Genomic DNA, 26825 nt, shown 5'->3' on the forward strand with positions numbered 1-26825 from the left:
CTCAGCCTCCAGACCATGCTCACTTTATATCCCGAGAGCAAGCATGACAATTCACCTAATGATTCATGTACAGGACACACCATTCCTATAGTACCTTATTTGGTAATCACTAGTTTTAATGGTTCAAACGATCCATAGATGCATCCAGTGGGACTTCTTTATTGTTCAGACAATGGGTATTTGCCATCTGTGACATGTTTATAATTAGAATCAGTCATACAGGGCTTGTATCAAGCTAACACAGTTCAGCGTTCCGTTTTATGTTCCTCAGGAACTATGCCAGACCTGTTTTTCTTTTCCCTGTTGCTTTTGATGAGACTTTTCCAATGTGAATGTTATTAGAATTAAATTATTTGAGCAAAGAAATGATCATTTCAATGTAATGCTAGTACATAAAAACAAACTGTAGTAAAGGTTGCTTTCGATGATCCCATCTATACCCATGGCTTAATTGTACTTTCATGTTGTTGCATCTCACAGATACTCATTTTGTCCCTGTCCCTCCTCTGAGCTAATGGCATCATACTAGACATCTTTCAGATGCCTCGAAGGCATCACAAATGCAACCACGTGAAAGGTGATTTTCAGACTATTCTCCTCTTTCAGTATTTCTTCCCAGTAAATGAAATAACTAGTTATAAGTCAAAGATCTAGGATCCATTTCTGGCACATTCTCTTTCTGTTATGAGGTACAAAAAGAAAGAAAAGTATTGATTTTACTGTTTAGCAGTCATCATTCTAAATGCCTTTCTCTCTCACTTGCTACTTGGGGCTACCTAGACTTCAACAGTTGCCTTCTACACTTAGCATCCTCTCCCTGGCAACAAGGTCTTCCTGCTGGAGTCAGTGATCACAATACTGCTTTCTCTCATAGGCATAATCCTCCAGTGTACACTGCCAAAGGCACACCAGCTTTAGTGTGGGAAGTGTGCTACCTCTTTTCATCAGTTCCTCAGTTGCTTGCCTCAAGGTCACTGTGTGGTCAAGTAGATAAAGTGTACCTGTCTTCCACAGTCTCTTCTCACTGAGTGAAGAAACAAGTCCTTAGGTTGGCCCGAGTGTGTCGTCTGTCCTGTTTTTCAGTATTTTCTCATCTTCCAGCACACTGTGCCTTAATTCCTTCTTTCTGTTTTTGACTTTTTTTGCACCTTTCTGCCCCGAAGCCTCTCTTATTCTTTTCTGTTAGAGACAGCTTCTTTCTGTTTTTTTTTTTCAGGGAAATCCTCACTGAACTCACAGTTCAAATCAGGTCCACTGTGATTGGTTGTCATCATGGCTGCATTGGTGCTAATGCAGACATACTGTAGGAAGAAGAATGAGTACTTATTTGGGGAGATTGTGGGACATCCTGGTACTGCTGGCAAAAGTACAAAAGCACACAGAGTGTGACCGGTGCTCAGAGTCTTGGTTCTTCGTCACTCCAGCAAATGTAGATGTCATCGTATGTGTGAGGGTGTGCATCTTACTTGACAGCATTGCGGTATATTACTTGTGCCACTAGAGTCAAAAAAAGCTTTACTGGGACAACAGTTTGTGCTCCCAAGCAGCTTTGATACACTGTGTCTGGGGAGGTTGCATTTGGGGGCAGACATATTGCTTCGGTCACTGTGTGAAATGAGAGTGTGCTTCTTCACCATGGACTGCACTGTTTGGTGGCTGGCCACATAGTGGTCCAGACGAAAGCCTCGGTCGCTGGCAGAGGATTAACTTCACTTCCTGTGCCCTTCCAGTGTGAGAGCCATTTTCATACTTTCATTTGAAATCAGCATAACAGAAAATTATACTGGAAGCAAAGGAAAAATAAATTGCTAAAAAAAAAATAGCAATTTGTCTTTTTTCTTTTTCATGTGAAGTAGGTAGGGTATTATTTCAATTTTTTAAAATTAAAATGATCTAGGGACTTTTACCATTTGAGAGGGAACATCTCCATAGTACATAGATCTCTCACAAAATACATAATGTAACACTTTGGCTGCTTTGTAAAAGTAAATATTAGGTATCTGAAACTTAAAAAAAACCACAATTTTTCAGTGTAGGTGATAGTGCATGATAAGTTATGTTCATAAGCTCCCTGTGCAGCGAAACACAGATATCAGAATGTAAAAATACAATCTCAGTGATGAATTTCAGAGGCAACAATAAAAGTTCGGGGCCAGGAGTGTTGTTCATCTAATTGAGGGCACTGCCACCTTCTTCTGTCCTCAGGTAGAGAACATTGTCCCATTTTAAACCACTGAGAGAGAAGGGCTTTAGATTTTAAATTGAAAGCTAATAAATACTCTTTTTCTCATTAACACACATGACCTCTATGGTTTATGTCCTCATGTACACTGGCCCAGTTTCTCAGTCTCTGTTAATGATGTTGAGAACCTCTGTGTACCATGAATTATTTTCTAGCAGAATCCTTGTAAATTCACAATAGATGCTAATTGCTGTGGTCTGCTCGGGAAAGAAAAATATGAAAATTAACTCAGCTTCTTGCACTTTTTCTATTTTTTTCCCAGACATGTATATCAGTTGATTGAATTTGTGGCGTTTATGCAGGCATTTGCTAGGACTCTGCTGGTATGAAATGGCCAGAAACTTTTTTCTTTCCCCCCCTTTTTTTTTCCTTTTAAATAAGCTGTTTGCTGTTAAGCAACAATCGCTAGATCTGTAAGGAGAAAGACAGGCAAAGGGTAACTGAAAATTAGGTTTATAGGACTCTCTTGTAGTTTATATTCTTTGGAACTCGTGGTAGATTTGATTTCTTTTTCATATTTTGCTTTCTCTGAGACAGTTTAATAGGAAAGTCTGAATTCTAATTTGGGTTTAACATGAAACTCATAGCCAAGTCCTAGGAGATAGTAACAAATGTGCTCAGAGGTCTGTATTTTCAGTGGCTGAGCTGGTACTTCCTTGTTAAAATTTATGAAGAAAAGAATTTAGGCAAAAAAAGTAACAAAGTATAAATTTTAGAACCAAGTGATGGTAGAGATATAAAAAACATCACTTGACATAAGTAATGAGTATTAGATTTTAACATAAATGTGGTAAACACAAGAACCTTTGTCCCTGCCTTTATTTTAACTTATGAAGTGGCAAAAACTTAAATTTGTATTAAATGTAATAAGTTTATTACATTTTATACACATATGCATATATATCTCTATATACAGAGTATATGTATATATGTATATAATATGTATATATAATATAAATTTATTACATTTTACACACATAAACATTATATCTATATATGCTCTCTCTATATGTATGTGTATGGAGTGCCTATGTCATGGTGCACAAAGGTGTCAGAGAACAACTTTGGGCAGTTGATTATCTTATTTTACATTGTTGGTCCCAGGAGTTGAACTTTGGATTTCAAGCTTGGCAGCAATTACCTATGGATCCATCTTCCTGAAGTAATAATAATTTTAGCAACTAACCAGATGACTTTGATAAATGAAGAAGGTAAACTCATATAATTCTATATATTAGAATCAATCAATAGATCACCTCCTTCAATCCTTTACTAATAGAGTAAACTAGCCCAGGCTAGACACTGGGGTTTACTGTATGTCCTTGCCAGTTTTCTTAAGAACAAGACCACATTTCATGGTCTTTGATGGCCTCATTTTTCTTTCTAGATTGTTCCTAATAAGACCTTTTCCTCCATCTTGGGTACAAGGCAAAGCTTTGAATTCACCAAACAGTAAATTCAAACTTTTGGATAATAATTTGTTTGGTCTTTGTCTTGTCCTTTTTTTTTTCCTGGAGCTGAGGACCGAACCCAGGACTAAATCCCCAACCTCTGGTCTTTGTCTTATCTTCCAGGCAGAAATGGGAGTGCTGATAATGAGTGCTCAGTCCCTCCTGAGGTTTTACTGACTAGGTTCCTCGATACGGTGGAATGAGGACTGATCGTGTTGGAAAATGCCAGCCAAGTGTCTAGAGACTTTTCATTTTAGTTATTATGATATCTGTCCAACTTTCAGACCTCCAGTCTTTATTTTTTACAATAAAAGCCCAGTCCCAAGTAAAGGACATTTCTGTGTTTAGTGTCACTCTAGTGAAATATCTAAACAGAGATTGGTCATTAGAAGGTGGTCAGAAGTGAGAGTTGCCTGAGATGCCACTTGAGGCCATCTTTCAAATAGAGGGCAGTTTGTGGAAGACTGGATACTTGGCTTGTGCAGATTACATGGTGAAGAGCTGGTTTGGGCATGGAAATGTGCCATAGATGAGGAGCACTGAAACAGACATGAAGGCACTCAGTGCGAGCTTATCTGACGGATAAAACCGGTCAAGTGTGTGTCCGGGCAGCAGTGAGTTGTTTCTTGAGATTTATCTTGAAATGCCTGTTTCCCTTGTGAGTGACATTTTACTTTTCTATTAAGGAACATTTGTTCCAAAACATGTGCTAGATGAACACTTTCCATGTTTGAGGAGGTCCCCTCTACATTCTGCACTTTTAATAGCAAGGGTGAGTGATACAGTCTAAAGTGATCAAACTGTGTTTTTTTTTTTTTTCTAGACCAAATCACTCATGTCACCTGGGGGCTTGTTAAAATACAGACCTACTTAAAACTTGTAGTTTCACAGCAGATCCCACGTGCTTCTGAAACTGAAAAACTTTCCCCTAAATTTTGGAGATAATAAAAGTTGTTTATATTAAACTAAGTCCATATCCTTCACTTGGAAAACTGAAAAGAAAATCCCGGCTTATTTCTGTTCTGTCATTTTCCATGACAGTCAGGACTTATCTGATATTCATAAATATTTACATTTACTCCCTGTGACGGTCTTCTGTGTGCTGTGGCTTTTGATATTTGCTTCTATCTGATATTTCAGTAGTGTACACAGGTGTTGAAAATTATATGTGGGTCCTGGTCCACTTTCCTCAATTGAGTACATGTATAAGTTGATCTTCTGGAAGTGTCATTAAAGTGTTTTAGAGCCTCATGGGCCTGTAATAATAAAGAGAGGGGGTTGGAGATTGTAGTAGACTTAGAGAGATGTTTTGTAACTTGTTCTGTAGAGTTGGGGCATGAATTATAAGGAAGTGAATCAGAGAAACAGCAGTGACCTATTGGGAATAAAAAATGACATAAAAAATAAATGTACTTATAAAATGTGAATCAATTCTAATAATTTTGTACAAATACTTATTTAACAAAAATATGATAGCATTATCTATTGAATGACTAGAAGAAAAACTTATATATGCAGTTATGTAATGAACAAAATTCTTTATTTCTGAGAAGTACGAATTCCTAGTATATAGTATTTCTGAGTAGATAAATTACATCTTTAAAGTCAATTATTTGAAATTCAGGTATCAAATATGATGATGATATTAGGGGAGAGGAAGCGTTAATTCGTCTCTCTTTTACTCTCCCATATCCCATATATGCCATGACTGTGGATAGTGATGTGTAGGTAAAGATCATTGCACTTACAAGTGACAGTTCTGATACAGCCACTAACTAGCAATGATGTTCCCAGCTAGCAAAGGTATTTGAGTGTTTGGTATACTAGCAGTACCTAAGTTCTGTAGTATGACTCATAGGTACTTTTAAGCAGAGTATGCGTGGGGAGACTGTTTCCAGCATCTCTCTCAGAGGTAAACATTTTTTATTTGATTTGCACCCAAGTGGTTATATAATTGCCATTTTAGGAGATAAGATTTTCCTTCTTAAGAGACCAAACAATCATAGTTATCTTATCTGAGAGAACAGTATGGACTTATTGTCAGCACGAATGCAGAACAATCGCTTTGTTGTTAGCCAGATGGAAATGTTCTGAGTTCTTACACCCTGTGACATTTATGAGTTTTGATATTTCCAAAATTGCAAAAAGCCATCTGGCCAAAATGGCTTGGCCTTGCAAATTTATTTAATTCTAACCAGTTATCTTTCTTAGGTTTCTTATAGTTTGCATTCCACATTTTTATTGTTTGTGGAATAGCAGCTATAATAGTAAGTGAAACCTAGTGTTTTGAAAGATATGTATCTAATTTGAATTTCATTTAGATTTCAGAACCTGGAGGTGGATACCTAGCATTCTCTCACCTGGGCACTGAACTCTATGATTCTCGCCAAAAGGTTCCTATTAGCCAGGAGGCCATTGCTATTTCATGCCTCAGCTGTCTGCCAGCCTCTCTTCCTGCCTTCCTCCCGTTGTCCATCCCTGTCTTTCTCTCTCTTCCCTCCCCTCTTTTTCTCTTGTGTTCTTTCACCTTGAGGAGTAGTCTGTCCCCTCAAATGACAGAAAGCCGTCTCCTCCTGTATCCACCTGAGTTTTCTGTTTCTTCCCCTGTTGCGACAGCAGCATCTTTTCTCTGGCTCCTCTTTCTTATCCGTCATTTTCAGGCCCTTTCTCACTGTTCGGGGTTGGGCTTCTCTTCTCTTTTCTCCTCTCCCCTCTGCTTCTTTCCGCTCCCTTTACCTCTTCTTCCCTTTCCTCCACTTCCTCTTCTGTGGTCAGAAGGTTTCTCAGGGCCCACCTAGCCCCCCACCCATGGTCCCGCAGCCCGATTATATAATAATCACTCAGAAGCTTATATTAATTATAACTGCTCGGCCATTAGCTCAGGCTTATTACTGACTAGCTCTTACACTTAAATTAACCCATAATTCTTATCTATGTTTAGCCAGGTGGCTTGGTACCTTTTCTCAGTTCTGCCTTGTCGTCTTGCTTCCTCTGTGTCTGGCTGGCGACTCCTGACTCTGCCCTTCCTCTCCCCAGAATTCTCCTCATCTGCTCACCTCCCTATATTTCCTGCCTGGCTAATGGCCAATCAGCATTTTATTAAACCAGTGTACAAGAGCATTATCCCACAGCACACTTCCCATCCTCTCCCCTCCACTTCTTCTTCTTCAATACTTTTTCTTTTTTTTTTTTTTTTTTAATTTTCTTTAATTCCTATTTATTAGTGCAAAGAAGCAGCACAAGCAGGATACTGAACTGTAATTGTACCTGGCTTGGTAGAGGAGACAATAAAAAGCTCTTGGAAAACTGTAGGCATAAATTTTGAGTTTCCATTTTTGTTGATGCTCATAGCTTAGACCATATTATCAAAGAAAGAATAATCTTTATTTTACCTTTTGTTAGGGAATTACAAGGTGAACCAAATTTCCAATAGGCAAAATACTTCTTCATAAATTATTTTGTTTTCTCAGGTCAAAATAGGATCTTTAATTCACAATATGATATATTGTTCTACTTGAGAACATGAAGATTTATTGATTTTTTTTTTATAAAGTTGATAGGTACTGTGTGTGTTACCTTTTAGAAAAACAAACAAACAAATGCAACTTTCTGAAGGAAGTAAGCATTGCACTTGCAAATCAAGCTTAGGTTAGTTACCACTAGCTGGACTTTTCTCAAAAACAATCTGGACACTGACTCATTGCTATTCTTATGTCTTCTTGACAGTCCCTACAACACACCCATAGAGAATTCTCTGAATTCATTCAGGCAAAGTACATACTCTGTCTTTTTTGCATCTTCCCAAATGTCCAGCATTTCATTCCTTAATAAATTCCTATAGAACAAAGAAATACCAACCTTCTCCACTCTTTGGCCATTGTTGTAGCTTACTCTCCATTCATAGAAAGACTGATTTTTCATCTCTGAGGGACAAAATCATTGCCATTTGGGTTCTCAAGACTGTCAAATTGTACTTTAATTCAGTTTTGTTTTTAAAAATTTTATTAGCTCTGTTCAGACTTTTTTCTTAGTTGTAAAATATGAATAAGACAAAGATAAAAGTTTTATTCTTATCCTTTGTATTGATGACATATTGGTTATCAAGTGTACAGCATTATTAATTCTCAAAGTAGCCAGAAGGGTTTTAAGTATAGAGGTAAATTGAGAATATTTGAAAAGTCTTATGAACTAGATAACATTCAGTAGTGTAGTACCTTTTCTGTAACTGTGGTCTTTTTTTGTTGTTATTTTTCCTTTCAGGAATAAAAATGCAGGCAGTTTCCATTGCCTTAAACATTTTTTTTTTGCAAATAAGTTGCATTTCACAAGGCTTACAAATCCCACACTATTTATTTCAGGCTAACAACCAAATAATTTGAGGTATTTTTCTCTGCCAAAACAACCAGCTATACTTTTAGGTTCACAAAAAACAAATATTATTTAGGCAGAATGGAAATGTAAAAAGTGAGAGCATGTGTTTATAAAAACGTTATCTCTAATCTTCTATGTGCTTGCTTTTCCTGCAAACCAGCTTTAATTCAGTTGCCATTTTATAGGATTTTGCATGTAAGTTACACGTCCTTTACAACAAGTGATATGTTGCTTCTTGGTAGACGGCTATTAAAATTTAGATTGGATTGAGAAACAAAGACTTATACTACTGTGTAATAAAACGCAGCAGCGCCATCTACACAGACCACTGTCCCCTCCCTTCTCACTCTGATCCTGTGGCCCTAAGTTCATACCCTGCAGAGACTGTCAGCACTGGAGGGTTGCCAAACCCCGGGGAGGGAGCACTTGCTTATTTCTTTATGAGACTGTCACCCTGGTGGTGCTAGCGCTGAACAGACAGAAGCAGCAGAAAACCTTTAGCTGAAAGGGCTCTGGTTTCTTCCAGTAGAACAAAAGCATCCGGATTACCCTAGGCAATGTGACAGTATCCACGTTCTCTAAATACATGGACAGGAATGAAAAGAATGATAGTGTTTTGTATTTTAAAGGAGGATTACACAAAAGTGTAGTAAGTCCATCTGTATTCCAGCAGAGTTCTGGGGATTCCTTTTCAGAAGTGAAATTCCTCAACTCTTTCATGCTGTGGGATGTTCTGTATGGCAAATGTGTTGCTAATTAGTCAATAAATAAAACACTGATTGGCCATTGGCTAGGCAGGAAGTGTAGGCGGGACAAGGAGGAGAATAAAGCTGGGAAGTAGAAGGCTGAGTCAGAGAGACACTGCCAGCCGCCATGATGACAAACAGAATGTGAAGATACCGGTAAGCCACGAGCCATGTGGCAAGGTATAGATTAATGGAAATGGATTAATTTAAGCTGTAAGAACAGTTAGCAAGAAGCCTGCCACGGCCATACAGTTTGTAACCAGTATAAGTCTCTGTGTTTACTTGGTCGGGTCTGAGTGGCTGTGGGACTGGCGGGTGACAGAGATTTGTCCTGACTGTGGGCCAGGCAGGAAAACTCCAACTACAAATGGCGCCCAACGTGGTGGCAAGAGTTTCCACCTAAAACCTGAGAAAAGATTCTAAAACGGAGCTAAAAACAGTTCCTAATTGTCTCTCTCAAATGAGCGGCAGCTGCTGGTTTGAGCTACTGGTGGGTTCCTAGTGTGCGTGCTCGACCTGCCTATGGCGGGAATGAGGCCTTTGCAAGTGGCACTTTGAGCTGCATGGTGGATTTAGCCTTTGCTGGTGCAGAGCAAAAGGGGAGGTTTCTGGGCTACACGCTGCTTGGCTAAAAGCATAGACCCCCGATAGCTCCCAGAGCTGGCGGTAAACCATGGCCATGTTGGGAAGCTGAGGTGGGTGGATCCAGCAGCCACAGCTGCTGCAGTTTAAGGCAATAGATTCACAATAAGACAGATTCAGATGTAATAGTTTACAATGTGTGTAAAAGATATGTAGGCTTGAAAGAGACAAAAAAGATGATATATAGAGTTATAGAAATAAATACATAGTTTTAAAAAATAAAGTCTTTAAAGAGACAGTAAAATTAATATAAAAAATAAGCCACGTAAAAATGGATATTACACAGAGAATCTGCATTGTGTTGTCTTTGGGACTTTTAACTGCAGAAAAATATTTGATTGTAAAAGCTGTTGAGTTATGCCAAAATGTATTTTAAAGGTACCTTGACTTCAAAATTTGGATATAAGGATATGTTACTTTGGAAAGGAGACTCTGCTTTTGTTTCCACAGAAAGCCAGAGGCTATGAATTTGTTCCAGATTAAGACACATCAGGTTTGACCAGCCAAGACCCCCTGAAAGGTCTCTGATGACACCATGGCCCAGATGATCCAACATCCAGAATGGTTTGAAGGCAACTGGCTCAGACGATACACCCTCATGGACTATTCCATAATCCTAAAATTTTCTTTGTTTCCCCATAAGATACAGTGCCCCCCTCCAGCAGGAAGTAGTAAGAGAAGCTACGCCCAAATTCCCAAATTGTATGTAATTTTACTTTGTTAAGGTTAAAACCTTCCTTTTGGAAAAAAAAAAAAAAAGGGAAGTGCTGTGGGATGTTCTGTATGGCAAATGTGTTGCTAATTAGTCAATAAATAAAACACTGATTGGCCATTGGCTAGGCAGGAAGTGTAGGCGGGACAAGGAGGAGAATAAAGCTGGGAAGTGGAAGGCTGAGTCAGAGAGATGCTGCCAGCCGCCACGATGAGAAACAGAATGTGAAGATACCGGTAAGCCACGAGCCATGTGGCAAGGTATAGATTAATGGAAATGGATTAATTTAAGCTGTAAGAACAGTTAGCAAGAAGCCTGCCACGGCCATACAGTTTGTAACCAGTATAAGTCTCTGTGTTTACTTGGTCGGGTCTGAGTGGCTGTGGGACTGGCGGGTAGATTTGTCCTGACTGTGGGCCAGGCAGGAAAACTCCAACTACACTTTCATATTCAAGCCTCACAAAAATAAAACCTGTTTCTGTTGCTCCTTGGTAAAGCCACTGGAACCTGCCCCCCGCCCCATGGTTTTCAGAAACCAAATTGCTTTCAAGTGTGTGACCTCATCGTTCAGAGGCCTGAAGTTATGATTGACTTTCTTTACCTCTCAAGCCAAATTATTTTTTCGTATTATTTGTGCCACTTCTTGGCTTATCAGGCTTGATTACATTTGCCTTTTCTTACTTTGAGCAATGTAGTCTGAAAGTGTGAAATAGAAAAATTATTGATCTAAGTACATGAAACTTAGTTGTGTGTAAGCTTTGTTCTGTGTGATGGAGAATCACGATGCTGGTTGACTGTGATTGGGCAGTTGGTGGCGAATAGTCAACTAGTAAAGAACTTCTTCGGTTCATGTTGTGCCCAGATCATGACCCCCAGAGAGACCACCAAAGACGAGCATGCCGGAATGCAAAAGCAAGGTTTAATTCTGGGTATCCAAAAGCAACACAAGCCTAGGCAGGGACTTCGTCCAATATATCCAGCACAGTGGAGGCTGGAGGAAGTGCCCACCTGTCTGCAAGCTCAGTTTTTAAAGGAAAAAATCGCAAGGTTACATCATTTAGGGGTGCTAGTACGGGTACAATTCTGATTGACTCACTTCTAGGGGCTTTCTAGAAATCATGGCTTAATCTTACTTCTAAGGGAGTGGTTGCCCACCACCATTTCTCATTGACTGCCCTCAGGTGGGGGCATTTCTGTGGTCAGTTACCCTGAAAACCAGGGAGAGGACATTCCATAGTCTGGCAGGCATTACCTCATGACTACCTTGTGACTCTGTACTTTTACACTTCCTGGCTTCTGGAATATGGACTGACTGGTTTCAGTAACTATTGGCCTATTCCTAGAAGGAGAAATCTTAGGCCTTAATTTTTGGGTAAAAGCATTCTGGTCTTATTTCTAAGATGGCTCATTTTTTTGGATACCCAGAATTAAACCTTGCTTTTGCATTCCGGCATGCTCATCTTTGGTGGTCTCTCTGGGGGTCACGATCTGGGCACAACAAATGTTTTTATTATTATTGATTATTATTGTTAATGTTTTACTGTTCCTAATGTATAAGCTAAACTTCGGTATAGGTGTGTATGTACATGAATCCCTTCTCATCCATGGGTTTACTTAACAAGTCTTCTTCATTCATGGTCAGCTGTTTTCTAAAAGTATTCAAGTCCAGAAAAATCATTATTTCTAAGTTTCAGATTATGTGCTGTTCCCAGGAGTACAGTGAAACCTAGTCATACTGCTTCCTGTCAGCAGGGATGTGAATCAGCCCTTTGTCTAGTGTAGCTATGCTATGTACTATACTGACTGTGTAAGCACTGGACTTACATCCAGTTAATTCACTTGGAATGGCCCAACATTAAGTCACAGAGCCTATGTCATTCATCTTGTTTTTTTCTCAGACATTGTATCTTTTTGTGAATTTCAAGAACAGAACTAGTGTATAATATCTGTGACAGACTGAGAGAGAACATTTACATGTAGTTAATACTGTACATTTAAAAATCATTTTGTTGTGTATTATTGTTAATCTCATAGTGTATCTGTGTATCAACTAACTTTGTCATCAGTATGAAGTAAACATAGAATGTACAAATAGGGATTGGTATGTCTGAGATGCAGGTATCATTGGTGAATCATCCTTGATTTTCATTTACTGCAAGAAGAAACTTCTTTGATGAGTGTTGAGCAATACAATGGTCTATGGAATAGCAATATGTCATCAGGGGTCATTTTGTTGCCATATTCTTTTAGTGAAATGAGAATAGTAAGTTTTCCCCTACAGCCCATGACCTATCTAATCTCGGGTTCTTGACTTCATTAACAGTTTCAGGTATGGATTCCATTTCATGGAGTCGGCCTTCCCAAAAGGTGGTTGTTTACTCCTATGACATCTGTGCCACTAATGTACCAGTATATCTTACATGCAGGCTGCTATCATAGTTTACAGTGTTCATATTGGGGCAAGAATGACGATTACTTTTCTCCTCCAGTACATGTATAGTACCTTTCAGCACTATGAACATTTATCAGTAGGGTGAAACTTCTAGTTGGGCACCATCTTAATTTGTCCATATTCTGTGATGTAAGTATGTGGTGTCTTCAGCAATAGAGTCTTATTATCAGGTTGTAGAGGGTAGCCAGTAACATTGGTTACAGCTTGTAATGTTTCAGAGGACCTATGGGAACTATTTGGCCAATGACTTAAAAAGATGTAACTCATTCCTAGTACTGGAGGTTTTCCTTGGTGACATAAGATGTCTGATTAGAACATTGTCTCCCCCATTATAAGGTAACTCCATTTATATTCCTTTTATATATGTCTGTATTTTAGAAAGCTTCTGTAGTAGTTGATTACCATATGACTTTTTAAAAGGCCTTTAGTGTTATTATTTAGTGAGGTTAGGATAACCAAGCTCCAGGGATAACTTTGTTTCTGCTTCCCAGACATTCCTTTTTCACTTTTTACATGTGCAACAGGCCCAAAGACCTTAGCACAATTGACACCATGATGGAAATACCATACTGGCCTTGGAACCTAGTACATAGGCAGCAAAACCTTCAAAAACAAGAACAAAGACCTAATCCATCAAAGTCCATAGTTCTAGGAAAGTCTTTGAATGTACTAACCTTGCTTTTTGACTTCTATAGTTCCCCTTCTCATTAATTGTTGTTACTAACTGAGGTGTGTCAACTCAGGATGTGATTTTTCTACTTAGATGCTCACCCTAAGAAAGGCTTGCAACTGTACTTGGGTCCTGAAGTCACTGACTGGCTAATAATGACATTCTATTGGCTTAAACCTGTGCCCGATTGTATTCTCTAGTGGACACCTCACGAAAATGAATGCTAGATTAAACTCAAGTCATGCTGGTGCATCAAGTGTATTATTGACTGAGCCATTTCCCTAACTCATGAGGGCTTTATGTAACGAGCTCACTTTTCCCTTTCCTTTCCTACAACACCTCTTCGCATTGCTGTACCATGGTTTCTTTTATTTTCCCTGCAGTTAATAGAAACAGTATTAAGCTTTGAATTAACTGCCATAAAAATAGCTAAATGACAGTTCCACCATTGATTTCTGGCTTTGGGTCTATTTCTTACCATAATTGTAACAGTAGATGCTGTGTTCTATTTGCTGTTATGACTTCTTAAGGGTTAATGAAACCTATTGTTCTGACATGATGGTTGGGGAGAGAGAGACAGAGACAGAGACAGAGTGACAGATAAATAGATAGAGAGACACACACACACAGAGACAGAGAGAACCATATTTGGGGAGAATAAGAGTATGAATCATTAGCATTCCTTGTGTAGAATAAGGATAAATTATTTTCATGAAATGTATGTGGGTTGCAATGTGCTATGTTTATTTAATGTGAGACATAGATTAAAACATTTGCAAGTCAAATGTCAAAACAAATTCAAGCTTTAATTATTCTAATTTATATTCTCCTTCCCAGAAGTCCTCATATGTCATTGTGGATTTGGCTGGTCAGCAGGTTGAATAATGAAATGCCCAGGATGTGTGGTGACCAGGCCTGCTTTTGACTAGTTTGCTTCTCTAGTGGCAATGGCATGCACGAGGCGGAATTGTCCACTTCTGTTTGCAGGTGTTAGATGGTGCCAGGCTTCACTTGGGGAAGTATGCCATCAATCAAAGAGGTTTCTAGCTGGAATTGTGCACTTTCTACTAATAAGTTCAGTATTAGAGTATAATATTCTCAGTGCCATGTCTTAATCCTCAGCAAAGCCCCAAACCAAACAGAGTACTAGTTGATTGGTGGTGCTGGTTGAGTCACCACACTGCCATTCCCTGTTCTCTCCTGAGTGGCTTTGTCTGGGCAAATCTGTATTAATTTGTCATTACTACACATGAGAAAACTTCTCACATTTATTTTATTTTTAATTAAAATATAATGACCTCATTTTCTCCTCTTTTTCTTCCCTCCATCCTCTCCTGTGCCTCACCCCTGCCTCCATACAGGTTTTATGAAGGGAAAAATGGGAAAGGGGGAGCCTTTAATTAGGTGAAGGGAGCTGTAAGTGACAGATTTTAAGGATTGCAGTAGGTGTTAACAAGTCAACACCTGTTAATTTGCTTTTGTGTGAAGAACAAATTTGTTGTCAATAAGAACTTGTTTCTACTGTTCTGATAAGCTACTTTAACTTCCTTCACGGAGTTACTCACCTATAATATAAGACTTGGTCCTTGAGAACATCTTCCTCATAGCGTTTAAGTGCATTTTCCTCGTACCAAAGTCTATCCTGATGCTTAGCATTTACTGGATTCTAGTGCTAGTGAAGCTGATATTAGTCTTGTGGCAAGCCACAAGAATATATTATAGAGATTCAGCTGTATATTAAAGCTATACTTTGACCTGCCAAGGGTCTGTCAAAAGGCAAGCCATTTATTATTAATATTTGGTGTTAGCCAGCTTTTAATATTTCAGCTGTCTTCTGCTATGAAATTCTTGCATGCCCAAATATTCCCAGACCATTTGGCTAACAGTTCAGCACCTCAGACCTGCCTAACTTTTAGGTAATTAACTCCCCTGCTGAGCCTAGGAGACAAGCTGACTGGAGACACATAACTTTGTTTCTTGTGCTAATGAAGCTCCAACTCTCCTCTTGCCTTGAGGCCTAGTGACTCTCTGAAGCAATTGACTGAGAACTAAACAGGTTTTACATATCAAGGTGGAGCAACTTTCCTGAGGAGGCAGAGAACCACATGGCCAGGGGAAGAAAAAACGGGATTTCTGTAGAGATCAGACAGAAAGGCATGGCCAGGGAGAAGAGAAGAACACAGAGGTCTAGTAGATGGTAAGGAATTACATACTCTTGTAGGGTTCATCAGAGCCCGGAGTAGAGAGCAAGTAGAGATGGAGGGTAAAGAAACAGAAGACAAAGATGAGGCTTGAAGCATAAGAGCTTAGTTGTTAGCAGGACTATGAGAGGGCAGTAAAAGAGGGGACAAAGAGGACGGAACTGAAGCTATGTAGACACGATTTCATCCCAGAGAAATAAAGTAGACGGACAAAGAGCTTGGTGTTTCTAGATTTATTCCTGCCCTGAATGCCTGACGGTGCTAATTTTGTCTTAGAGAAATAAAGGTAACAGACATAAGAGCATAGTGTACAGATGTCCTATGCTGGACGTAGCATCTTCCCTGGACTCTGGGCAATCCTTAAGTCTCCTTATGTGGCATCAGGTAGAATTAAATATCCTTGACTGTCCAGAGTTGTCTTGCTTCCCTTTCACAATAGTGCAGGACTGTAGCTCAGGGGAGTTCCTTCAGTTTCTGACTCATTTTAAGATAGGGTTGTATCTTGGATCACATCCACAAATCATGAGTTGTTTTAAGGCTGTGGAGTAAAGAGAAGTTAGGGACAGGACAGCATAGTCAGCGCTTTGTAGGGCAGCCCGTGGGTAGAGGTTAGATTTGTTCTCTGTTTGCTCTAGAAAGAACAAATTCAGATTAGAGAAAACAAATAGCTCGGAATGAGAGGGCAAAACCCGTTTATTCATAGAATTCCGTACTAGACTGATGTCGGCGGCCTGACCAGCTAGGGAGGGTGACAGCTGCTGCTCACAAGACCAGGGCATTGGGGGCTAGACTGGAGCACTCCGGTCTCCATTCATTTGGAAGTTGGATGCTTTTATGCCTCTTGGAAAGTGTGGGCAGCTTTAATTTGTATTGAATGAAAATAGTGGAGAGAGAGTAGTATAAATTCTGACAGAGGCAGAGTAGCAGACTTTTAAAAACTGAAATTGCTGCATTTTGATTGCACCTGCCAGTGGGCTTCTCGTGGATATTTCCACACATACATATATCATACTTGGATCCTTTCCACCATCCCAACTACCTCTTCTTACCCTCGCGTTGTACCCCTCCTCTGGCCACCTGAACCTTTCTTAGTAGTCCCTCTGCTACTATTTTTATAACACCTCTAAAAAAAAAAATCCTACTTTCCACATCTGAAAGAAAACACATGAAACTGGTGTGTCTCCCTCATTTCACATAACTTTGTAACTTCTAGTTCTGTCCATTTTCCTGCAAAGGACACAATCCCATTTTTCTTTGTAGGAGAACAATTCTCTTCGTGTGTGTGTGTGTGTGTGTGTGTGTGTGTGTGTGTGTGTGTGTGTGTGTGTGATGTTTTCCTGACGTGTGTGTGTGTGTGTGTGTGTGTGTGTGTGATGTTTTCCTGACGTGTGTGTGTGTGTGTGTGTGTGTGTGATGTTTTCCTGATCCATCTGTGGTAGTGATAAGCACCTCAGTTGACCGGCTTGTCTCTGGTGGATGGTGCTGCAGTTAAGCAGAGGTATGTCTGCATCTTCTTAAAGATTTTCTTGGTTTCCTTTCAGTAGGAACCAGGCACAGCTGGATCCTATGGTGGTTGTAGAAGTGACTATTTCTGGACACTCCATACTATTTTCCATAAATGTACTGATTTATATTTCCACCAGCGATCTTCCTCTGACAAATTATTGCCAGTTTAAAAAAAAACAGAATAGCTAGAATGACAAGCTTTTATAAGCTGACATTGGGCTTCAGTTTTCCTTTTTGTGGTTAGTTTGTGTATTAATCACCTGTTTCTTTTGCAGTAACATATTAAGGTACAGTAATGCCAAACTTGTTTTGTATTTTAAAATTTTTTTTGAGACAGAGTCTTATTGTATATCTATGGCTTAACTGGAATTTGCTATATAGTTCAGCTGGCCTAGAACTCAAAGAGATCTTCTTGCCTCTGCCTCCTAAGTACTGGGCTTAAAGAACTATTTTATCATGCCTGGTCCTTAAGTAATATATTTGAAAAGAATAATGTGACATTATGTTAATAGACTTGGGACTCCTAGTTCAAGAGAGCCCACTGCAGCCCAGGTGTTTAAGTGGCATATATCTGTAGTTCCAAAACATTAGTGGCGGAGGCAGGAGGTTGACACATTCTAGTACAGCCTGGATCTCAGAAGATCCTCCCCACCCCACTCATAGACTACTGGTATCACAAGTATTTTATATGGTCTGATTTCAGTGTAGCTAAAACTAGACTTTTTTAAAAAAAATTTTTTTATAATGAGATGACATTTTCTGACAAGTGACTTGCACATGTTTTGGTTGGTGTCCTGAGTAGTGTGATGAGAAACTGTCGGCTTGAACAATATGGCCTCATGTTGGGTAGGTTTTCTCTTATAAATAAAACAGCCTGGTCTGTTGTTGCATTGAGATGTTGTTGATGCTGTGTGACTCTTTTCTGTCACCTCTGCCTTAGTGAGTGGAACAGCTCCTCGAGCCGTGACAACTTAACGTATTCTCAATAAACTCGGGATCTGGCTCCAGGTACCAGATACTAAGCTGCCAGGATTCAAATATGGAGGAAAATGTATCGGATTTACCAAATTTATTTTTCTGTTGGGAATTTTGTCCTTCAGGTGAAAATTCTCAGGAATGTTTCCAAAAGAAATATTATTAAAGAACTGAAATTACTATGTTAATATATTAATATCACAGTTTCCTAAAACACTTTTGAGAAAAATGAACAGCAAAATGATCTTCAGTATTTTGCTTTCCAGAATATAAGAAATAACCCAATAGTTTAAATTGTGTCTTTAGCACTAAGAATTAAATTGCTGTGATGTAATAAACTTCTTTAACAATCTCCTTATATTTTAGACCCCAGATTCTTTTTTTAAATTTTTCTTTTTTATATTTATTTGCTTTTGTTTCATGTATATAGATGTTTTGACTGCATATATGTCCTGTACACAATGTCCATGTAGAGTACCTCTGGAAGCCAGAGTGGAGGTTGGATCTTCTGAAATGAGTTAGAGATGGTGCTGGGGCATTGAACCCAGGTCCTCTGGAAGAAAAGCCAGTGCTCTTAACTTCTAAGCCATCTTTCCAGCCCTGACCTGCAGCTTCTTGAACTTTTGGTCAGAACCTCATGTGGAAATTGGATAAATGAATGTGGGGGTCACAAAACTTTGTGAGGAGTACAACTTTTATGAATGAGCAATGATCACAAATGAATTCAAGTGAGTTCAGGGTGTTCTGGCAGTCATCACCTTTGGTGCTTCTTTTAGCTTTATTTCCAGTACACAGAATGCTCTGTGGAATCCAGTTCACATTGCCTGAAGCACCTTAGCTCAGATTAAAATTATTATATGCTATACACTGTATAAAAGCATAATGGTTTCATTATAAAAACAAATAATTTCAGTATCACTCTACCATCATCCTTCAGTATATAAATATTAAATTGATATATCTTTGGACTATATTGCATTGGAATGCTTGATTATAAAAATTCCCATCTGAATTGTTGACTTAAGTTACATAAAATGTAATTAAATGAGTTTTATTTTAGGATTAGGGCTGAATTTGCACAATCTCTAACTTGGCCATAGGCATACTTCTGCCTTTTTGTGCTATGTGTTTATGTGAAGTAGAATTCTCAATATTGACAATTACAAAATCAAAATATTGATGACTGTTGAAAAATATTGAAGATGCTGTGTCTTACAGTTTTAGTCATTTTAAAGTATGTGTTGTGTAAGTTATATAAAAGTGAACAATCATACCCATCTCATTAGTATGCAAATATTTTATCTTTCCTAAATGGAAAAGATGTATACATACCAAGGAATTGTTTAAGATAAATTCCTTATGCTTATCAGTAAATATTTTATTTGTATGCTTGTTTGGTTTTTTTTATAGACCCATGTTCTCTGGGTTAGGCAAAAATATCTCAGGTGGAAGGGGCTGCAAGATGAGAGTTTAGGAAACTCTGCATTCAGTAACTGAATATTAGATGAGATGCTTCTTAACCAAGAACAGTGTCCAACAAGCCTAGAAGATGTGGGTGTCCAATTACATGTCTAGCTACATACATTCTGTGCATGTTAAGATAGTGTGAGTTAAGTGCACTAACTAGACACAATAGAATCTGAAGAGAATGATACCTATTTTTACTCAGGTAGTTATAACTGATACATCACAAAATATAGTGCAAAGAATTGAAATGCTGCATGAATCTTTGCCTGTGTCTGTTTTTAGATTCACATACTTACTAAGCCCCATGTAACATATTTGTGAAAATTTAAAAGAGAAATCCAATTGGTAGTGGAAATAGAATTATGTCAGGCTTACATTCAAAGCCATATGCCACAAATTTACATTATATTTGAGTTTTTATGTACAAAATTACCCAGAATTTCTGGGTCCTATTTCACCTATTTGCCTTTGCAGAGGCAATGGAGAGCCACAGGGACATTTGGCCCTTGTATAATTTTAAGGAGGATGTACTTTGAAAACAAATTGAAATCAGTTTATACTGAAATTCTGGTCTGTCCTAACACAGAAGATTGCAGCTAGCACCTGAGGATGTGCATGTGGGCATGTGTTTATGTGGTATCAGATTAGGAAAAACCTAAGAAGGTTGTGTGTCTTTATAAAGTAGTCATGATGTTTTGAACTTGGCATCCTTTTCCTCTGGGATGGCAGTTTCACTCTGGCTCCTTGTGCCTCTGTTACTTGTCTCCATTGGTTCTTGCTATTTCCTCCTTTAGAACTTTGTCCCAATCACTCAATATTCTGATGCTTTTTAAATATTTTGGTTTGTTTCTACTTCCAAGCCATGTCTAATCTACTTGTTCCTCTAGGTGAGTTTTTATATAAAGCAATATGTATTTGAAGCCTTTGAGACTCCTTTAGAATGCTTTGTGCTCCTAAATATGTATTAGCTGTTCCTATGACTTTAGTAATTATTATGATACTATTTTTTATGTATGGAACCTTACAGATTAATTTGTTAGTATCTATTTTTTTATTAGAAGTTTTTCTATGCCAAAGGATTTGCCATGGCATTACTCTGAATGCCTAGTAGTTGATATCATTTCTAGTACATATATCCCAGTAAATAGTGAACGGATATGCAGGTGACATCGACCGTGATTTGTGTTTCAGCCTAAAATATTTGCTTAATAGGTGTGGGGGAGATCAAGCAAAACTAAGCATGTATGAAAATCCCATCATGAAACGCATGTTTCTATATGATACTTTACAAATGAAGTTTTACATCACACTGCCGCTACCAGTTTCCAAATCAGCTTACTTAGGAGGAGCTCCACAATATCCACAGGTCACGGGAAAGGCAAGGACAGTGACATAAACCCAGGGGGAAAGAAGTCATTGAGAGTGAGCAAAGTTCTGAGCATAGTCACTTTCAAGCATTTGTAGTGAATAATTACTGAATGCTGAGAACCTTTGTAGAAGTAAAATTATCCTCTAATTCCAGCTTAATGTAATGGGATGTCTTTATTTAGGAAAACATTTGTTTGACTGGCAAATTTGGATGACTAACTTTCTATTAAATGGTTACCTGCAGGTTGTAATCACATGGATATGTTTGTTTTTATTTAAGTTTGTGCTGTTCCATTTATCACTAAATAATCTGTGTCATCTGAAGTGCATTAAATAATAGTGTCTCTCGAACTAAAGCATGGAGTTCATAAATGTGCTCTCCTGAGAGCCGGGAGGTTACTGTGGACTACAAGTCGCTAGCAATACCAGAGGCCTGAGCAGTGATTTCCAGCCCTAAGCTGTAGGTGTTACTGTGTTCCTTGACTGGTAGTCAAAGATCTGCCTGCAGGTAAAAAACTGGAAGGACTTTCTTTTTCTTTTCTCAGCATTTTTTGATTGATGGTTTGTTTTTTCAAGATAGGATTTCTTTGTGTAACCTTGGCTGACCTAGACCTAGCTCTGTAGCCTAGGCCGATCTCAAGCTCCCAGAGATCCCCCTGCTTCTGCCTCAGAAGTGCTGGGATTAAAGGCATGCGCACCACCACCACATTTTTTTTTATTTAAAAACTTTTTTTTAGTTATTTTACATACCAACCACAGATCCCCTCTCTTCCCTCCTCCCACCCCCCCCAACCACCTCCATTCCCTAGCCCATTCCACATCCCCTCCTCCAAAATAGTAAGGCCTCCCATGAGGAGTCAGCAAAGCCTGGTACATTCAGTTGGGGCAGGACCATCAGGATCCATCCCTGGTGCATGAGCTGGCTTTCTGGAGCCCACTACCTATGTTTAGATGTGTTGCTCACCCTTGATGCAGGGGGAAGGGGCTTGGTCCTCACACCACATTTTTTTTTTAACCGAGAAGCTGCCTTCCAAGAGAGATTGTTTTGGAGGTGATTGTAATCTGAGAATTGGAAAGCACATTTAGCTGGTGACTTATCATCCTGCACTCACAGCTAGTAGAATTGTATTTGAGAGATGAGTACTATTAGGTGGACATGGGACTAATTACAGAAAGAAAAGTATTCTAATAGGCCCTGACTGTGTACCTACTGAGTACTTGGCAAATAATCCTATTTAAATTTAACAATATGCATAGAATTTTTTTTCACAAAGAATTTTGTCTTTGGGAAGTAGTAAAGAAATCCAGTGAACTTTGTCCCTAAATTCTGATGCAAAATTGAGATTGGAATATTTTAAAGAACCTATTGATGGAGTTAGTTAGATGTTAATAATAATTAAGAGTTCTAATTATTCCAGTTTTTATGGTACGGATTGGGACCTACTTCATGCTAGGCAAGTGCTGTACCATTGAGCTACATCCCCATGGCTCTTGATGTTATGTCTCCTTCCACCAGATCACCCATTTTCTGGACAATAGCATGCTTAGGTGGACCTTTTTGTTTTTATGTTTCCCATTCTATTGAGGAGGACAAAAAACTACATAACTTCTTTGACACTATATTCATAGTTATATGGTAACCTGGAATACAAAGTGGGAATATTAATGCTGCTTTTCTGGGCATTCCATGAGTGTATTAGTAATCTGTACAAGTATACAAAAGATTGATTTTATATAAATGAATTCAAATGGTCTCTCTCTCGAGAGAGAGAGAACAAGTCAGAGAGGAAGGGAGAAGTAGAAAGAAGTGTCTATCATATTCTTGGCTCCTACTTATGTTCATTTTTCTCATGTTCTTTTTTTTTAAGCCTGGAGAAACTTCCTAAAAGCCATTGTCCATTTTGAGCCTGACATTCAGTGTTGATAAATGTTTCCTTGTTTTTTTCCTTCTTCCCACATTGATATAAATGTGTATTGTTGCAAGTGCTAGTAACATTTTTGAAATGATATTTTATTACTTACAGGAAAATATCTGAACTATTAACTAGTTACTCAGGAACAATTCTGGATTGAGGCTTATATGATCCATTGGAAGGAAATCTAATCTCGTCTGCCCCACATAGTTTTTTAATATAGCTCTTTTTACACTCTAATTACTTAATTTTTATTGATTATATGGATAAATGTTACTATCAGAAAGAAGTGAGGCTTTTGTTTCTTACGGTTTATGCTTTTTGAGAGACTGGGAGGCTGTGCTGTACTGTACACACTAACCTCAATTGTTTTGCTGATACTATAGAATTAAAACAGGTTTTGGAATCCTCATAAAATAAGTGTTCTTCTTTCAAACATTAGGTACTAAAATGCTAGTTTATTGATCAACTGAGCAGCAAACAGGCATGCGAAGGCTAATGCCTCTGTGCTTTATAGATAGCAACTTTTGCTTATTGCCTGTATTTTGTTCTTTATAGCTATTAAGGATACATTTATTATAAGTTTCTGACCTTAATTCGGTCCTGATAATAAATGTTAATATCGTTTCATATACTTTTGAAGAATTGTTTTGGTATTTTTAGTTGCATTATTTTAACAATGTCACTTCTGATAGTTTAAGAACCAGTTTTGTATCTCCCAGCTTGGAGACTGATAACCCAAATACCATTGAGGTATTTATACTACACTCTGATTCTCTCAATGTGAGGATTACGAAGGTCAAGTTATGTCCCTCGCTTACTCCATTATTTGTATCAGAGATTATTAAATGCTATACATGAGCAGTTTGACTGGATTTTTGAATTGATAATCTCAGAACTATACTGTATGTTTTAATGAGAAATTGATTGTTCTTTACCATGGTCACATAATGCTATGATACAGCAGTGAGAAAAGATATCTAACTAACTCAATCAATAGGTTCTTTAAAATATTCCAATCTCAGTTTTGCATCAGAACAGTGAGAAAAGATATTGTGACATCTACAAATACCATTATCTTAGGAAATGAAAAATATGTTGTTATGTCATGGAAATTCTAGTACAGAAATTAGTTCCTATTAATTATTCTATATTTTCTAGAAAATCCAGCATTGGAATGAAGAGCAAGATGTCTCTAACGGTGATAAATACAATTAGAGGTTTTTGCTGCTTTTTATAACAGTTGCAGGGAAGTTTTATTGAAATCTCTCCCTTTTATAGCAAACTTATACCTTTAAACTTTGGTGTTTTATTGTTCATTTTGTAATTTCCAGATATTAAAGTTCTGAATATTTTATCTGACATGTTAATAGAAGGAATTTGATTTTTTTCTCTGGATCATTCATTGAAAGATCTTTTAAGAACCAGATGTCTCTCCTTGTAAGAGATATAAGCATTTGGTCAGTGCTAAATTACTTTCTTGAATTTAATTTCTCATTTGCCAGGATGACCAAACTCCTCCAGTTTATCAAAAAAAAAAAAAATCCATGTTTCTGTAGTTAGAAAGAATCTATGGTAAATAGATAGGATTTTCTATTTAATCACTCTAAAGATAGTATTAGGATAGTTTTAATAATAAAGGGAATAAAATCAGTAATATAATTTTAAAAGTTTCTATGTTAACATATTTCTATAAGTAAGATGTTTTGAGCTTAAAAGTTTGATGATTTCTGAGTAGTGTGGGTATGAAAAGTTACAAACCAATGCTGTGGTGCCGCTAAGTATCACAGTTGATAAATATTTGTGGAAACTTGATAGACAAAATGTAGAATATAAATCTCTCTCTTCAGGGGAATTATTCCTGTTCAGTGTTTTTCCTGAGATTAATAGCCATGCAGTAAGTATTTCCTGAGAATACACAAAATGTAGATAAATGAACATTCTGAACAATTATCATTTTAAGTTTATTCTGATTCATTGTTTGAATAAAATTTTGCTGTGTGAATAGAATAAAATCTCCATTTATATAGTTATAATACATATATATCTCTATATATCCATCCATCTATCTGTCTGTCTGTCTGACTACCTCAAAACTCCATTTCATTCTTTCTGGGAACTAGTAACATATCAAAACTTCAATATGCATTATAGGTTCTTGACTTTGTTAGTAGTGTTTATCTTTATATTGCTTTTCCATACAGTCATGCGTTTCTTGATGATAGTTTACATTGTGAAACTGCATGCTGAGTTGATGTCATCACGGTGTGGGCATCATAGAGTGCCCTTCCATAAACTAACAGTGCACATCAATTGCTTATAGTTAGGAGACACAATAAATGGGGTGTAAGTGACTGTCACCATCATAACATGCCATACCATTTATAGTTAACTTTTTAATAGATAGAGGATTGCACTCTGAGATAATGATAAAAAGCATAGTGTAATAGTCCACTAGTAATATTTATTATCCCTTCAAAATCATAGACTATCTGGAGTTGTATGTGTCACACATAGATTCAACTGAAAGCACATGGAGTTCATTTGCATCAGCATCTTGGCATATATGAGGCATGGTACTCTGATATCAGGACAGCTAGAATATCATTAGTTCCTGGGAAATCTTCATCTTTATGTCATAGTGCCAGTTTTGTATATGCAGTGTAATCAAAAATTCATTACACAATCATAACTGTAGTTTTTATTGTTCTAGCATGCTTCTTTTTAAAAAAATCTTGAGTTTGGTTTGTAGTAAAAACTGGGAGATTATGTCATTCTTTTCAAATAATGTTTGTGAGAGATTGCTTTTCTCCATATAGGTAGGTACATCAAGTGGTATTTGTAGAGGTATGAGCTTCAGAATTTCCTTTTTTTTAGGTAAACTTCATTACAACAGGTGATTGTATATGGTTCAGTTCACCTGTAAATTATATGTGAGTCATTTGACTAATACTCATATAATTTTGTGATTGTTTGGGAAGTTGTATAGGGAATATTAAATACTGTTCTCATTACTGAAGGAAAATTATTTTCTTCCTTGCTGATACATTGGATTAAGACTTAAATAAAATCATAGCATGCTTTAAGTACCTTCCTTGATTTGTTGGTGACAAAAAGTTCATTTTTTTTGCCTGTACTATTTATTAATTGGGTTTATTTCATAACAAATTTCAAAGAAATCTGTAGATTGAAATGCATTGTAAGCTTTAGATACAGCTGTGATGGTTCCTCATGAAGGTAAATATAAAAGAAACAGAAAATACATGCTTAATTTCTTGCTGACCTATATAGTAACTGCATCCTAATAGGTCATATCTCAGCTCCTAAGTTTTTGATAAATAGCTGAGCCTCACGGAGCTCTATCCGTGGTGCTGAAGCCTCTCATGATCTATGAGCATGTCTTACTGATGAATTCTAATGTCAGCTTCTGTGTGATAGCGATTCATCAGGTTGTAAATTTGTGCTTGGGAAACACATTGAATTAACAAGTTCCATATTTTCGTTTTGTTGAAATTAACACAGCTTGTCCTTTCATTTCAAAGAGTTCATAGCAATTACCTTCCACATTGTCAAAACCAGCTAGGATTTAATTAGAAACTGTCAATGCTAACACAAAGGAAATGTCTAATATCAACAAATAAATTGATATGGCTGCCATGCTGGGAATGCTTACAGGCTGGTGACGTGCTGATAATATGCACTCAGTTACTGCAAAATGCTAAATATTTGATTAAGAACAGCACAACAGTTATTAATATAGGAACTCCTAATTGGAGAGAAAAGCAATTTGCCTTTTAAAACTATGACTTATTATTTAAGATCAGTGTTTATATTTTAGAATATTTTCTTTGCCCAAAAATTCACTTGTTTTTGCAGGAACTGTTTTTATTTGTAAAATGACTAAAACTCTCAATCTCACTAATTTTCTGTTAATTTTTCAAGTAAAATTCTTTTACTTCATATAAAGGATATTAAAATAGTATTTTCATTTTGTAATCTGAAATCATTTTAACCTGTGTTTTTAGACACGTTATATATATAACTGGATTATACTTTATTGCTGTATTTTACCCTAAGTCACTTTCAGAAACTGTTCTCTGACTTTTTTT

The 26825-nt window shown here is 37.5% G+C and overlaps 1 protein-coding gene across 5 annotated transcripts in view; it reads left to right on the top strand.

The window, feature by feature from the left end:
* Immp2l (inner mitochondrial membrane peptidase subunit 2) overlaps nt 1-26825 on the top strand; it is an 868678-nt gene that overhangs the window by 374172 nt on the left and 467681 nt on the right. The gene's annotated exons all lie outside the window — the stretch shown is intronic.

This window comes from Peromyscus californicus, unplaced genomic scaffold (genome assembly GCF_007827085.1).
Source record: "Peromyscus californicus insignis strain IS unplaced genomic scaffold, ASM782708v3 Scaffold_15__1_contigs__length_86483966, whole genome shotgun sequence".
In the NCBI taxonomy this organism is placed as follows: Eukaryota; Metazoa; Chordata; class Mammalia; order Rodentia; family Cricetidae; genus Peromyscus; species Peromyscus californicus.